Source organism: Molothrus aeneus, chromosome 16, assembly GCF_037042795.1.
Source record: "Molothrus aeneus isolate 106 chromosome 16, BPBGC_Maene_1.0, whole genome shotgun sequence".
NCBI classification, from domain to species: Eukaryota; Metazoa; Chordata; class Aves; order Passeriformes; family Icteridae; genus Molothrus; species Molothrus aeneus.
In genome coordinates, this window is record NC_089661.1 from 16,601,894 (window position 1) to 16,617,497 (window position 15,604).

The 15,604-nt window shown below is 41.4% G+C and overlaps 1 long non-coding RNA gene across 1 annotated transcript; it reads left to right on the forward strand.

The window, feature by feature from the left end:
- The first annotated feature begins 219 nt into the window (after positions 1–219).
- Positions 220–1,059, forward strand: LOC136563676 (uncharacterized). Its single transcript, XR_010784640.1, has 3 exons — positions 220–768; positions 847–888; positions 969–1,059. It is a non-coding gene; the product is annotated as an uncharacterized lncRNA (long non-coding RNA).
- Positions 1,060–15,604: the final 14,545 nt, after the last annotated feature.

Consider the following 15,604-nt stretch of genomic DNA (forward strand, 5'->3'; position numbering starts at 1 on the left):
TTTGGATATGTCATGTCCTTTACCTTAGGCCTTGGAGGGGCCTGTCAGGAGCCCTGGCATCATTGTTAGCATCTGCGATCTCTGCATTCCTAGAGAATGGCACCAATGCCATAGAGCTTTGGACTCAGGAGCTCAGACAGGCATCAGACTCTCTTGTCTCTTTAGAAGCATCCGGTCAGATGTCTTTTCAGGTCTTGTTCTGAGCTGTATGGAAAGCTCTGCCCCGCCAGGATCCATTATGGCCGATTAGGACTTGTGAGAATGTGAGGGCAGGTAGAGGCTTCTGGCCGTAGGATTCTCGGGCATCCATCTTTGCAGTTCTTGGAATAAATCATTCGGTTAGCATCTTCTTCCAGGAGGTTTCTCTGAGCCTCATCAGCTCATCATCGGTCTCCCCTCGGTCATCTCCTGTTGCATTCTCTCAGTCCTTGCAGCCCTTTTCCTTGCCAGGAGATTTCTGTCCGTGTTGTGTGCTTGTTGTCTGTCATGTCCTGTCTGTCCTGTGTCACGGGTGTCTGCACACATTTGTGCCGGAGCTGCTCTGCCCTGCCGCATAGCCTGGTGCAATAGGACAAGCCCTGGGGGGTTTAAATTTGTAATGTGGGCTGTACTTGGACTCCAGATGCTATTCCTATATTGACCTGAGGTGTTTGCAGCTTTTGAGATTTTCTGCAGCTGTTTGACTTATGTTCTAACTCTCTTTCAGTTGCTGATGCATTGCACCCATGGCAGAGCCCCCATCCTGGGTGAGTGGGTTCCCACAAGCAGGTCAGTCACCATTTGTCTCTGCAGGGGGAGTGTCAAGGGTGACCCTGTTACAGCGCTGTTCTTTGTCTTTCTTTTTAGGAAGTAAATCTGGATCCTAGCAGTCAAGTTCAGGAGAGCAAGGTGATCAGTAGCCTTTCTTGTTTCTAAGGTCTCAATTCCTGGGGCAAGTCTAAGTCTCCATTCTCGTTTTTGTGCCTTAGGCCATCCGCTCGGAGCACGCCAGGCTCCCATCCCCAGCGGCCGATGGACCGGGTTTGCTGCTCTCACGAGCCCTGAGTTCCGGGTCAGGAACCGCCGAGGAGCTGCGGTGAGTCGGGGAAGTAGGGAGGAGGAGCGAGGGTCCCCTCAGGTTTCAGCCATGCCAAATCACCTCATCTCCTCTTACCCCAGGCACCCCCTGTGACGACGGCCTCGGTCTCCGAGCGTGCCTGAAGCGTGCGGCCCGAGCAGCTGAGCGTCCTTAGGAGCACGGTGAGTAGCAGACTTGTGGGGTTTTGGCCAAGGGGCTGCCAAGATCGGGCACTGATGTTTGGTTTTCTTTAATACAGCTGTCTAAGAGACACCAGCCCGGTGCCAGCAGGACCTTCCCGGCTGACGAGGTGGCCTTTCTTCTCACCCGAGACCGGCATCCCCAGCTGTGCAAGAGATAAGTAGAGGGCTACGACCCACAGAGGGGATGAAAGCAGGGTGCTGGTTTGGGAATTACTGGGAGGGGTTTTTTAGTCTGCTTTGGAGGTGGAGGGGCGTCCATGAAGCGGCCCCTTAGGCCCCATAAAAGCAAAGCCTGACTTTGGATCACAGTGCTGAGGTACGCAGGGCAGAGCAGTCCCGGTGTGTATCGTGTCACTTGTCTTTTGTGTATTATGTGTGTTTGCATATGTCATGGCTTTTACCTTAGGCCTTTGAGGGGCCTGTCAGAAACCCTGGCATCGTTGTTAGTATCTGTGATCTCTGCATTCCTAGAGAATGGCACCAATGCCATAGAACTTTTGCCTCAGGAGCTCAGACAGGCATCAGACTCTCTTGTCTCTTTAGAAGCATCCGGTCAGATGTCTTTTCAGGTCTTGTTCTGAGCTGTGTGGACAGCTCTGCCCCGCCAGGATCCATTATGGCGGACTAGGACTTGAAAGAACGTGAGGGCAGGTAGAGGCTTCTGGCCGTAGGATTCTCGGGCATCCATCTTTGCAGTTCTTGGAATAAATCATTCGGTTAGCATCTTCTTCCTCCAGGTTTCTCTGAGCCTCATCAGCTCACCATCGGTCTCTCCTCGGTCATCTCCTTTTGCATTCTCTCAGTCCTCGCAGCCCTTTTCCTTGCCAGGAGATTTCTGTCCGTGTTGTGTCCCCGTTGTCTGTCACGTCCTGTCTGTCCTGTGTCACGGGTGTCGGCACACATTTGTGCCGGAGCTGCTCTGCCCTGCCGCATAGCCTGGTGTAATAGGAAATGCCCTGGGGGGTTTAAATTTGTAATGTGGGCTGTACTTCGTATCTAGATGCCATTCCTATATGGACCTGTGGTGTTTGCAGCTTTTGAGATTTTCTGCAGCTGTTTGACTTATGTTCTAACTCTCTTTCAGTTGCAGATGCATTGCACCCATGGCAGAGCCCCCATCCTGGGTGAGTGGGTTCCCACAAGCAGGTCAGTCACCATTTGTCTCTGCAGGGGGAGTGTCAAGGGTGACCCTGTTAGAGCTCTGTTCTTTGTCTTTCTTTTTAGGAAGTAAATCTGGATCCTAGCAGTCAAGTTCAGGAGAGCAAGGTGATCAGTAGCCTTTCTTGTTTCTAAGGTCTCAATTCCTGGGGCAAGTCTAAGTCTCCATTCTCGTTTTTGTGCCTTAGGCCATCCGCTCGGAGCACGCCAGGCTCCCATCCCCAGCCAGCCGATGGACCGGGTTTGCTGCTCTCACGAGCCCTGAGTTCCGGGTCAGGAACCGCCGAGGAGCTGCGGTGAGTCGGGGAAGTAGGGAGGAGGAGTGAGGGTCCCCTCAGGTTTCAGCCATGCCAAATCACCTCATCTCCTCTTACCCCAGGCACCCCCTGTGACGACGGCCTCGGTCTCCGAGCGTGCCCGAAGCGTGCGGCCCGAGCAGCTGAGTGTTCTTAGGAGCACGGTGAGTAGCAGACTTGTGGGGTTTTGGCCGAGGGGCTGCCAAGATCGGGCACTGATGTTTGGTTTTCTTTAATACAGCTGTCTGAGAGACACCAGCCCGGTGCCAGCAGGACCTTCCCGGCTGACGAGGTGGCCTTTCTTTGCCCCTGAGACCAGCATCCCCAGCTGTGCGAGAGATAAGTAGAGGGCCACGACCCACAGAGGGGATGAAAGCAGGGTGCTGGTTTGGGAATTACTGGGAGGGGTTTTTGAGTCCACTTAGGAGGTGGGGGGGTGTCCCTGAAGCAGCCCCTTAGGCCCCATAAAAGCAAAGCCTGACTTTGGATCACAGTGCTGAGGTGAGCAGGGCAGAGCAGTCCCGGTGTGTATCGTGTCACTTGTCTTTTGTGTGTTATGTGTTGTTTGGATATGTCATGTCCTTTACCTTAGGCCTTGGAGGGGCCTGTCAGAAACCCTGGCATCATTGTTAGCATCTGTGATCTCTGCATTCCTCGGCCTGGCACCAATGCCATAGAACTTTGGACTCAGGAGCTCAGACAGGCATCAGACTCTCTTGTCTCTTTAGAAGCATCCGGTCAGGTGTCTTTTCAGGTCTTGTTCTGAGCTGTGTGGACAGCTCTGCCCCGCCAGGATCCATTATGGCAGACTAGGACTTGAAAGAACGTGAGGGCAGGTAGAGGCTTCTGGCCGTAGGATTCTCGGGCATCCATCTTTGCAGTTCTTGGAATAAATCATTCAGTTAGCATCTTCTTCTTCCTCCAGGTTTCTCTGAGCCTCATCAGCTCACCATTGGTCTCCCCTCGGTCATCTCCTTTTGCATTCTCTCAGTCCTCGCAGCCCTTTTCCTTGCCAGGAGATTTCTGTCCGTGTTGTGTCCCCGTTGTCTGTCACGTCCTGTCCTGTGTCACGGGTGTCGGCACACATTTGTGCGGGAGCTGCTCTGCCCTGCCGCATAGCTTGGTGCAATAGGACAAGCCCTGGGGAGTTGAAATTTGTAATGTGGGGTGTACTTGGAATCTAGATGCCATTCCTTGACTGACCTAAGGTGTTTGCAGGTTTTGAGTTATCCTGCAGGTGTTTGACATATGTTCTGACTTTCTTTCAGGTGCAGATGCATTGCACCCATGGCAGAGCCCCCATCCTGGGTGAGTGGGTTCCCACAAGCAGGTCAGTCACCATTTGTCTCTGCAGGGGGAGTGTCAAGGGTGACCCTGTTAGAGCTCTGTTCTTTGTCTTTCTTTTTAGGAAGTAAAGCTGGATCTCAGCAGTCAAGTTCAGGAGAGCATGGTGATCAGGAGCATTTATTGTTGCTGAGGTCTCAATTCCTGGAGCAAGTCTAAGTCTCTATTCTCTTTTTTGTGGTTTAGGCAATCCACTCGGAGCCTGCCGAGCCCCCGTCACCAGCCGGCCGAGGCACCGGGTTCCCTGCACGTGCGAGCCCTGTGGATGCGTTACAGGACCTGGTGATGAAGCCCTGAACTCTTCCATTTAAAGGTGCCATCCAGGTGACTTGGGTACCTGCCAAGGAGTTGTGGTGAGTTGGGGAAGTAGGGAGGAGGAGCGAGGGTCCCCTCAGGTTTCAGCCATGCCAAATCACCTCATCTCCTCTTACCCCAGGCACCCCCTGTGACGACGGCCTCGGTCTCCGAGCGTGCCCGAAGCGTGCGGCCCGAGGAGCTGAGCGTTCTTAGGAGCACGGTGAGTAGCAGACTTGTGGGGTTTTGGCCGAGGGGCTGCCAAGATCGGGCACTGATGTTTGATTTTCTTTAATACAGCTGTCTGAGAGACACCAGCCCGGTGCCAGCAGGACCTTCCCGGCTGACGAGGCGGCCTTTCTTCGCACCTGAGACCGGCATCCCCAGATGTGCGAGAGATAAGTAGAGGGCCACGACCCACAGAGGGGATGAAAGCTGGGTGCTGGTTTGGGAATTACTGGGAGGGGTTTTTGAGTCTCCTTTGGAGATGGGGCGTCCATGAAGCAGCCCCTTAGGCCCCATAAAAGCAAAGCCTGGCTTTGGATCACAGTGCTGAGGTGCACAGGGCAGAGCAGTCCCGGTGTGTATCGTGTCACTTGTCTTTTGTGTATTATGTGTTGTTTGCATATGTCATGTCTTTTACTTTAGGCCTTTGAGGGGCCTGTCAGAAACCCTGGCATCGTTGTTAGCATCTGTGATCTCTGCATTCCTTGGCCTGGCACCAATGCCATAGAACTTTGGACTCAGGAGCTCAGACAGGCATCAGACTCTCTTGTCTCTTTAGAAGCATCTGGTCAGATGTATTTTGGGTCTTGTTCTGAGCTGTATGGACAGCTCTGCCCCGCCAGGATCCATTATGGCGGACTAGGACTTGAAAGAACGTGAGGGCAGGTAGAGGCTTCTGGCCATAGGATTCTCGGGCATCCATCTTTGCAGCTCTTGGAATAAATCATTCGGTTAGCATCTTGTTCCTCCAGGTTTCTCTGAGCCTCATCAGCTCACCATCGGTCTCCCCTCGGTCATCTCCTGTTGCATTCTCTCAGTCCTCGCAGCCCTTTTCCTTGCCAGGAGATTTCTGTCCGTGTTGTGTCCCCGTTGTCTGTCCCGTCCCGTGTCACGGGTGTCTGCACACATTTGTGCCGGAGCTGCTCTGCCCTGCCACATAGCCCGGTGCAATAGGAGAAGTTGCGGGGACTTGAAGTTTGTAATGTGGGCTGTAGTTGGACTCTAGGTGGGATTTGTAGATGGACACAAGATATCTGGAGCTCTTAAGTTATCCTGTAACAGTTTGACTCTTGTCCTAACTTTGTTTCAGATGGAGAAGGATAAAATCCAGGGCAGAGCCCCCATCCCAGGTGAGGGGATTGCCCCGAGCAGGTCAGTCACTGTTTGTTTCTGCAGAGGAAGCATAACTGGTGGCTGTTACAGCATTGTTCTTTGTCTCTCTTTTTAGGAGGTCAAGGCCGCGAGCAGCAGTCAAGGCCGAGTGGGCGAGGTGAGCATTGAATAGCGTACAGAAGCAGTTGTTATTGCTGATGTCTCAGTTTTGGTGCAGCTCTAAGCATCTCCTCTTGTTTTTATTTTAGGTGGTCCACTTGCCATTTATCCTGGCCAAGCATGCCCATGCCAGGTGGGTGAGAGCTTAAGGTATCGGTGTGGCATCCTTGTCAGATTTGGGAGGTTGTGTTTTCACAGTATCTCAGCATGCTTTTCTGCTTTGTTTCATTGCAGGTGCCGTCGCTGCCCTAGGCACGCCAAGGAACGGAGGAGGGCAGGTGAGTCGGAGTTTAGGCAGGCTGACCCATAGGTGAGCGTTACACAGCAGCATGCTAAGCGTGTCCCTTTTCTCTTTGCAGGTATCTTCCGGGCACCCTCCGGAGCCAAATCAAGATTTGAGGTGAGCCGGGGCAGTGGTGCGGAGGAGTCCCGGGGATTACTGTTGTTGAGGGCAATAGTCACGTTTTCTGTTTTGTCTTAGGTACCCTGAGGAGGGTCGTAGCCCAAGCTTGGAAACGGCAGCACCGAAGCACACACGGAGAGCATCTCCACGTCCATGTGCGACCGAGGGTGGATTTTGTCCGCTCCTCTTCCAAAAGCTAAGTGTCGGGGCCAGCGGCTGGGAGAAGGGGAAAAGCCTTTACTCTCACAGGAGGCAATCAGATGTCAGCTTAGGGGAGAGGTCTGTAGGGGCGTGGGCTTTCTGGAAATAAAGGGAGAGGGTTTCCCCTCAGCCTCGCCAGAGCCTTTGCCGGGCAGGGCAGTTCCGACCCATCTTCACATTTTCGTGTACTTTGCGTCGTCCACCTCCCTCGACTCGACGTCGTCACAGATCTTTCCCCCGAGGAGCTCGCCTTCACATCCGGAGCTACAGCCACGGTCACCCGGCAGTCGGCTTCCTTCTCTAGGCTCACCGAGCCTCTCGAGCATCCTCTTAAGTACTTTGGCACTAACTTCTTTTAACGAGTTACATTTCATCATCACGTGCCATCGTCATAGGGCTTCCTTTCCTTTGGCATCATCAGCCTCTGGCTCATCTTGCGCTAGGAATCTCGGGTCCCTACGGGGACAGTGCCAGGCAGTTGTCACTCGTCTCTGTGTTATGTCATCTGTGTCTATGTTATGTTGTCCATGTCTGTGTTATGTAGTCTGTGTCCATTGTCTTACGTGTCACAGGCCTTTGTTATGTCTCGATGCTTTATCGGCACTATTCCGTGCCACGTAGGCCATATTCTAGTCACGTTCCTTTCCGGATATCCCTTATTCCGGCATCTTTACATTTTTACTCTTTGAGACAGGAATGTCTCAAAGGGACAAGATGTTCTCATCCGTCTTCCTTCCCACTACCAGCTTTGGTAGTGCCTTATTTTCCACACCATTCTCTTGGACTTCCTGAGGGAGCGTCTTACACCCTCCTCACGTGACTGCAGGAGTTCGATAGGTTCCATCCTCCCGAGGGGTATAGGGCTCAAGAATTAATCTTCCAGAGAGCTATCCCTAGTCCTGGCTTATACTGTATGTACTTACATTGTTTGTGCCTATGCTGGCTTATACTGTATGTACTTATACTGTATGTACTTACATTGCGTTTACCTATGTTGGCTTACACTGTATGTACTTACATTGTGTGTACCTATGCTGGCTTATATTGTATGGACTTACACTCCATGCACACTTGCACTGTATGCGTCTGCTTTTATTGTGTGTACTCATGTTGTACCACTTATGGTCGGAGCTGCCCTGCCCTGGCATGTAGTCACAATTAGGTAGAACAGTTATAAAAACTTTACTGTTCATCTGTCTTTAATGGGGTTTTGGGTAGAAAATTTATTGGTCCAGAGCGGGGACAAGTCCTAGCTGTCAGCCACTCATCGACCGCTTCCTGTCGTCTCACAGGTCCCCGAGGCTGCCGATTTCCCCAGAATCTACCATTTGACGTCGAGGAGCGGCAGCCAGAAGAAGCGTGGAAGCGCGTTCTTCAGCGTCTCGAGGAAGAGCCGCAGGGAACGTTTAAATGGGAGGAGTGCGTGAGCGTGTGTGAGAGCACATGCCTGTGTCTGTCGGCGTCTGCTCGTCTCTGCATGTGTGAGCGCATGCTGACTGGATTTAACCTTGTGTGTGTGACTTTTGCTTTTCAGGTTTTTCAACTCATTTGTAAATTTAGAGTAAAAAATCCCCAGCTGGGTTTACCCCCCCCACCCCCCACGGGTGTTTTTTTTTTTCTTTTTTTTTTCCCCCCGGCTGGGTTTTTTTTCCCCGGTCCCGGTCGGTCAGCGAGGCGATGTTCATCGCCAAAGTTTGGGCACAGACCCTCCAGGGACCGGGTATTTCTTCAGGCAGGAGGAATTTTTGGAGGCTCCCGGGAACCACGTTCCCAAGGAGCAATGATTGCTGGGGTGTAATTTAGCAGTTGTGGTGAGAGGGATGGTGAGTTTGTGTGTCATTTGAAGGGGGTGTTAATGGTAGATGAGTGCTGTTTTTTGTGTGCTTTTGTTGTTTTGGGTGTCCTGTAACAATAAATCCACAAGTAATGAAAATAGAAAAAGGTTATCATCTTGTGTTAATGTGTGTGTTGTGTTGTATTGCTCTGTATTGCAGGGTGAGCACAGGGTGAACTCTCTCCTCCTTGCTGTGACACCTGGGCTGGCAGGGATGACACAGTGACCTCTGCCAGCCCATGCTGCCTGTGCCATCACCTGGCACTGACGTGTTTGATGAAAATCCTTTTGCTGGGTTTTTTCTCCTGAGAAGCCTCAGAACAGAAATGGAACCAATAACAATCTGCTGGCTGTGGAGTGTGGGCTGGAGATGGTTTAGCAACAGGGGCATCTTGGGTTGGTCTCCTGTGCATTGTTTCTACTTGATGACCAATCATGGTCCAGCGGTGTCGGGGCTGTGAGCAGTCCCAGGTTTTTATTATTCATTCCTTTCCAGCTTTCTGATGTCTCCTTGCTCTTTTAGTGTAGTTCTAATATCTCATTTTCTTTTAATATAATAGAGATCATAAAATAATATTTCAGCCTTCTGAAAGGGGGAGTCAAGATTCTCATCTCCTCCCTTGTCCTGGAGGACCCTCAAACACCACCACAATCAGCGGCCGAGCGGGTTTGTGCGAGCCCCTCAGGAACCCTCGGCCGGTCCTGAGTCGGCAGCCCCGGCACGGCCGAGAGCGGGGAGACACTCTCTGTGTGTGCCCCGAGGGTACTGAGGGCACCTGGGCTGGGGGCAGACACTCTCTGTGCCCCGAGGGTACTGAGGGCACCTGCGCTGGGGGGAGACACTCTCTGTGCCCCGAGGGTGCTGAGGGCACCTGGGCTGGGGGCAGACACTCTCTGTGTGTGCCCCGAGGGTGCTGAGGGCACCTGGGCTGGGGGGAGACACTCTCTGTGTGTGCCCCGAGGGTGCTGAGGGCACCTGGGCTGGGGGGCGACACTCTCTGTGCCCCGAGGGTACTGAGGGCACCTGCGCTGGGGGGAGACACTCTCTGTGCCGCGAGGGTGCTGAGGGCACCTGGCCTGGTCGCCTTTGCAGCACAAGAGACACCAGAGACAGCGGTAGATGATAAAGGGCCGACTCTTAGCAGGGGTTAATGCAAGGTTTTATTAGGAGTCCTAAAGGAGCTCCTGCACCTCAGGGGGCTCCTGCCGAGAGCCCTGGGAGCTGTGCCAAGGTTACATTTTAAGGGAGGTGGAAACCAAAAGTAGATAACATCCTACCAACCATTAAGTGACCCTAAGGTATGGGTACTGGGGGATAGACATATAGGACAGCGTATGGGGCAAGGCTTGGGGGGCTGACCCCGAGCCTCTGGCTAATCACTCGAGGACTTGGACTGAAACTTCTGCATGGGGGGATGGGAGGCTGAGTGATTGACAGAGAGCCAGGGTGGGGGTTTGGGGATGATCTCATCCCGGGAGAGGGATAACACAGGTAAAGGGAGGGGGGTACAGTTTGGGATAAACCATTTGGGAAAAATATGAGGATACAAAACAAAATTACTTCAAAGTATTACAAAGTATAAAAATGCACTACAGCAGGTTTGGGCAGCACCAAATAAAATGTAATAAAATGCTTTAAAAATAGAAAAATTAAAATAAATAAAATAACAAAATTAATTAAAAATAAATAATAAAAAACCCCAAACTGTAAAGTGCCGTAATGCAAGACCCTCAAACACCACCACAATCACCAGCTTAAATTGGTCTGGGCAGCACCAAATAAAATAAAAAAAAAAGCTTTAAAAATAGAAAAATTAAAAATAAAAATTAAATAAAAAACAAAATTAAAAAAATAAATGCTTTAAAAATAGAAAAATTAGAAATAAAAAATAAAAATAAAATAAAAAAAAATAAAATGCTTTAAAAAGAGAAAAATTAAAAATAAAAATTAAATAAAAAATAAAATTTAAAAAATGCTTTAAAAATAGAAAAATTATTTAATTTCATTTTTATTTAATTGTTATTTTTAAATAAAATAAATGTTTTAAAAATAGAAAAAATAAAAATAAAAATTTAATACAAACAAAATTAAAAAAAATAATAAATGCTTTAAAAATAGAAAAATTAAATATAAAAATTAAATTAAAAATTAATAAAATTAAAAGGTTTAAAAATAGAAAAATTAAAAATAGAAATAAAAAATAAAATTAAAAAATAAAAAAAAGGTTTCAAGATATAAATATAAAAATAAAAATTAAATTAAAAATAAAATTTAACAATAAAAAAGCTTTGAAAATAGAAAAATTAAAAATAAAAATTAAATAAAAAACAAAATTAAAAAAACAAATGCTTTAAAAATAAAAAAATTAAGAATAAAAATAAATAAAAAATAAAATTTAAAAAATCAAAAACTTTGAAAATAGAAAATTTTAAAAATAAAAATTAAATAAAAAAAATTAAAAAATAAGTGCTTTAAAAATAGAAAAAAGAAATATAAAAATAAAAAAAAACAAAATTAAAAAATAAATGCTTTAAAAATACAAAAATTAAAAATAGAAAAATAAATAAAAAACGAAATTAAAAAAATAAATGCTTTAAAAATAGAAAACTTAAAAAAAAAAATAAAATTTAAAAAATTAAAAGCTTTAAAAATAGAAAAACTAAAAATAAAAACAAATAAAAAAATTTTAAAAAGGTTAGAAAATAGAAAAATTAAAAATTAATAAAAAAATTTTAAAAATCAAATAAATGCTTTTAAAATAGAAAAATTAAAAATAAACATTCAATAAAAAACAAAATTAAAAAATATAATAAATACTTTAAAATAAAAAAATTAAATTAAAAATAATAAAATAAAAAGCTTTTAAAATAGAAAAATTAAAAATAAAAACGAATTAAAAAAAATTTAAAATGGCTTTAAAAATAGAAAAATTAAAACTTAAATAAAAAAAATTTAAAAATCAAATAAATGCTTTAAAAATAGAAAAATAAACATTCAATAAAAAACAAAATTAAAAAATATAATAAATGCTTTAAAAATAAAAAAATGAAATATAAAAATTAAATAAAAATTAACAAAATAAAAATCTTTAAAAACAGAAAAATGAAAAATAAAAACTAAAAAAAATTAAAACAATAGTTTAAAAAGAGAAAAATTTAAAAAAATTTAAAACAAAATTAATAAAAACCCCTTTAATAATAGAAAAATTAAAAATTAAATATAAATATTTAAAAAATAAAATAAATGCTTTAAAAATAAAAAAAATTAAATAAAAAAAAATTTTAAAAAGAAAAAGGTTTAAAAATAAAAATAAATAAAAAATAAAATTTGAAAAATACAAAGCCTTAAAAATAGAAAAATAAAAATTAAAAAAAAACAAAATTAAAAAAATAAATGCTTTAAAAAAAGAAAAATTAAATTTAAAAATTAAATTTAAAAAAAATTTTAAAATAAAATAAAAAGCTTTAAAAATAGGAAAATTAAAAATAAAAACAAATACCAAAATTTAAAAAATGAAATAAAAAGCTTTAAAAATAGAAAAAGTTAAAAAAACCCAAAAATTAATAAAATAAAATTAATTAAAAATACATGAAAAACAAAATAAAAACTCTAAAGTGCTGTAAAGTGCTGTAAAATTTCCATAAAACGTCGTAAAAGGTGCCGTAAAGCGCGACTGTCGCAAAAGGTGCCGTAAAGCGCGACTGTCGCAAAAGGTGCCGTAAAGCGCGACTGTCGTAAAAGATGCCGTAAAGCGCGACTGTCGTAAAAGGGGCCGTAAAGCGCGACTGTCGTAAAAGGTACCGTAAAGCGCGACTGTCGCAAAACTGTCGTAAAAGGTGCCGTAAAGCGCGACTGTCGTAAAACTGCCGTAAAGCGCGACTGTCGTAAATGGTGCCGTAAAGCGCGACTGTCGTAAAAGGTGCCGTAAAGCGCGACTGTCGTAAAACTGCCGTAAAGCGCGACTGTCGTAAAAGGTGCCGTAAAGCGCGACTGTCGTAAAATGTGCCGTAAAGCGCGACTGTCGTAAAAGGTGCCGTAAAGCGCGACTGTCGTAAAACTGCCGTAAAGCGCGACTGTCGTAAAAGGTGCCGTAAAGCGCGACTGTCGTAAAACTGCCGTAAATCGCGACTGTCGTAAAAGGTGCCGTAAAGCGCGACTGTCGTAAAAGGTGCCGTAAAGCGCGACTGTCGTAAAACTGCCGTAAAGCGCGACTGTCGTAAAAGGTGCCGTAAAGCGCGGCTGTCGTAAAAGGTGCCGTAAAGTGCGACTGTCGTAAAAGGTGCCGTAAAGCGCGACTGTCGTAAAAGTGTCGTAAAAGGGGCCGTAAAGCGCGACTGTCGTAAAACTGTCGTAAAATGTGCCGTAAAGCGCGACTGTCGTAAAGGTGCCGTAAAGCGCGACTGTCGCAAAACTGTCGTAAAAGGTACCGTAAATCGCGACTGTCGTAAAAGGTGCCGTAAATCGCGACTGTCGTAAAATGGCCGTGAAGCGCGACTGTCGCAAAAGGTGTGTTTTTTCGACAGTCGCGCTTTACGACATTACCTTTTATGGAATTTTTACGGTACTTTACAGTACTTTACGGATTTTATTTTGTTTTTTAATTATTTTTAATTATTTTTTTTTTAATTTAATTTTTATTTAATTTTTTTAAATTTTCCTATTTTTAAAGCTTTTTATATCTTTTTTTTAGTTTTAATTTTTCTATTTTAAAGCATTTATTTTGTTTTTTAATTTTCCTTTTTATTTAATTTTTAGTTTAAATTTTTGTATTTTTAAAGCATTTAAAAATTTTTTTATTTTTATTTTTTTCTTAAATTTTAGTTTTGAGTTTTTTATTTTTAAAGCTTTTTTTCTTATTATTTTTGATTTAATTTTTATTTTTGATTTATCTATTTTTTAAGCTTTTCTTAATTTTTTTTAATTTAATTTTTGTTTTATTTTTTTTAAAGCATTTTTTTTTAATTCTATTTTTTAGTTTTTAGTTTTCATTTTTTATTTATAAACTATTTATTTTATTTTTTTAATTTTATTTTTTATTTCATATTTATTTTTGCTTTATCTATTTTTAAAGCATTTTTTTATTTTTTTAGTTTTTATTTTTAGATTTGATTTTTTTATTTTTAAAGCATTTATTTTATTTTTTATTTTTTATTTAATTTTTATTTTGATTTTTCTATTTTTAAAGCTTTTTATTTTATCTTTTAATTTTATTTTTTATTTAATTTTTTGTTTTAATTTTTTTATTTTTAAAGCATTTATTTTATTTTTTTAATTTTATTTTTTATTTCATTTTTATTTTTTGCTTTTTCTATTTTTCAAGCTTTTTTTTATTTTTAATTTTATTTTTTATTTAATTTTTTGTTTTAAATTTTTTTATTTTTAAATCATTTATTTTTTTAATTTTATTTTTTATTTCATTTTTATTTTTTGCTTTTTCTATTTTTAAAGCTTTTTAAAAAATTTTATTATTTATTAATTTTTAGTTTTGATTTTTTAATTTTTAAAGCTTTTTAAAATTCTTTTATTTAATTTTTTATTTCATTTTAAGTTTTAATTTTTTATTTTTAAACTATTTCTTTATTTTTTTAATTTTATATTTTCTTTCATTTTTATGTTTTGCTTTTTCTATTTTTAAAGCATTTATTTTATTTTTTTAATTTTTTTTTATTTAATTTTCAGTTTTGATTTTTTTATTTTTAAAGCATTTTTTTATTTTTTTATTTAATTTTTATTTTTGATCTTTTTATTTTTAAAGCTTTTTAATTTTTTTTAATTTTTAGTTTTAATTTTTTTTATTTTTAAACATTTATTTTATTTTTTAATTTTATTTTTTATTTCATTTTTAGTTATAATTTTTTATTTTTAAACTATTTATTTTATTTTTTTAATTTTCTTTTTTATTTAATTTTTAGTTTTGATTTTTTTATTTTTAAAGCATTTTTTTATTATTTTTTATTTAATTTTTATTTTTGATCTTTCTGTTTTTAAAGATATTTTTATTTTTTATTTAATTTTTTTTAATTTTTCTATTTTTAAAGCTTTTTTAATTTTTAATTTTATTTCATTTTTAGTTTTAATTTTTTATTTTTAAAGTATTTATTTTATCTTTTTAATTTTATTTTTTATTTTTTGCTTTTTCTATTTTTAAAGCTTTTATTTTATTTTTTAATTTTCCTTTTTATTTAATTTTTAGATTTGATTTTTTATTTTTAAAACATTTTTTATTTTTTATTTATTTTTATTTTTGATCTTTCTATTTTAAAGCTCTTTTTATTTTTTATTTAATTTTTAGTTTTAATTTTTTTATTTTTAAACATTTATTTTATTTTTTAATTTTATTTTTTATTTATTTTTAGTTTTGATTTTTCTATTTTTAAAGCATTTCTTTTATTTTTTTAATTTCATTTTTATTTCATTTTTAGTTTTAATTTTTCTATTTTTAAAGCATTTCTTTTATTTTTTATATTTTTTTTAATTTTTAGTTTTAATTTTTCTGTTTTTAAAGCTTTTTATTTTTTAAATTTTCCATTTTTTTTATTTTCCCATTTTTAAAGCATTTATTTTATTTTTTTTATTTTATTTTTTATTTAATTTTTATTTTTAATTTTTCTATTTTTAAAGCTTTTAATTTTATTTTATTTGGTGCTGCCCAGACCAACTCAAGCTGGTGACTGTGGTGGTGTTTGAGGGTCTTGCAGTTATCCCGATTAATAGGTAGAGATGATGTTTGGAGGCCACAGTGTTACAGGTAGGGGTTAAACTGTTTTTTAGGGTCTTTCAGGTGATTTTTCAGGGATTTTTAGGGATATTTTAGGGTTTTTTTTTCAGGAGTTTTTTAGGAATTCTCTGGAAATGTTTAGGATACCTTTAGGGCTTTTTCAATAATTTTTAGGGTGTTTTAATGACTGTTTTACCCGGGCACCCCAGCCACCCAAGGCACCCCATGCCAGCGCCGCGGCGCTCCAGCCCAGGCTCCCGTCAGTGCCGCCCGTGGTCGCTTCCCCACTCCTGCCGCCGCCGCTGCATGGCAGGCCGAGCTGCGCCTTCCCCACCGCACCCTCCCGCTTCAGAGCTGCTGGATGGCACGGCTCCGCCGCCTCCTGCAACCACGGACGTCCCGGTGTTCCCTTCCACGGCCGCAGCCGCAGCCTCGTTCCCGTAGCTCCGCCGCCTCCCGCACGCCCCGTCCTGCCCGCCGCCACGATGACTGCCCACACTGCGGTAGTGACGGAACCCACGCATGCGCAGTTGCTACAACCCCAGCACCAGCGATATCACGCCGCGCCGACTCATCGAACCACAGCGCTGCTTCCGGG